The sequence below is a fragment of the Hippocampus comes genome, unplaced genomic scaffold (assembly GCF_001891065.2).
Source record: "Hippocampus comes isolate QL1 unplaced genomic scaffold, H_comes_QL1_v1.1 scaffold310, whole genome shotgun sequence".
Classification (NCBI taxonomy): domain Eukaryota; kingdom Metazoa; phylum Chordata; class Actinopteri; order Syngnathiformes; family Syngnathidae; genus Hippocampus; species Hippocampus comes.
In genome coordinates, this window is record NW_017805990.1 from 856272 (window position 1) to 856510 (window position 239).

Sequence of the window (239 nt, forward strand, 5' to 3'; positions counted from 1 at the left end):
GACAGTTTTTTAGAAAGGTAAATTAAGTATTCAATGCATCCATGCTGGTAAAACTAGTGACTATAGTCCGCTAAAATATCTCCAGTAACAGCAGAAACTGCACTGTAACAAGTGTTCACTTTTGGATAAATTAAGGTGGTGCTTAATAAAAATTAAGCAACATTTTATTATTAAATACATAAATAATCATTACACCAACTCTTTGAGGCAACACCTATTGAGATTTTGGCCTATATAAA

The 239-nt window shown here is 31.0% G+C and overlaps 1 protein-coding gene across 1 annotated transcript in view; it reads left to right on the forward strand.

The window, feature by feature from the left end:
* The window catches only part of LOC109528952 (actin-related protein 3), a 22037-nt gene that overhangs the window by 12752 nt on the left and 9046 nt on the right, over positions 1–239 (forward strand). The window lies entirely within an intron of this gene.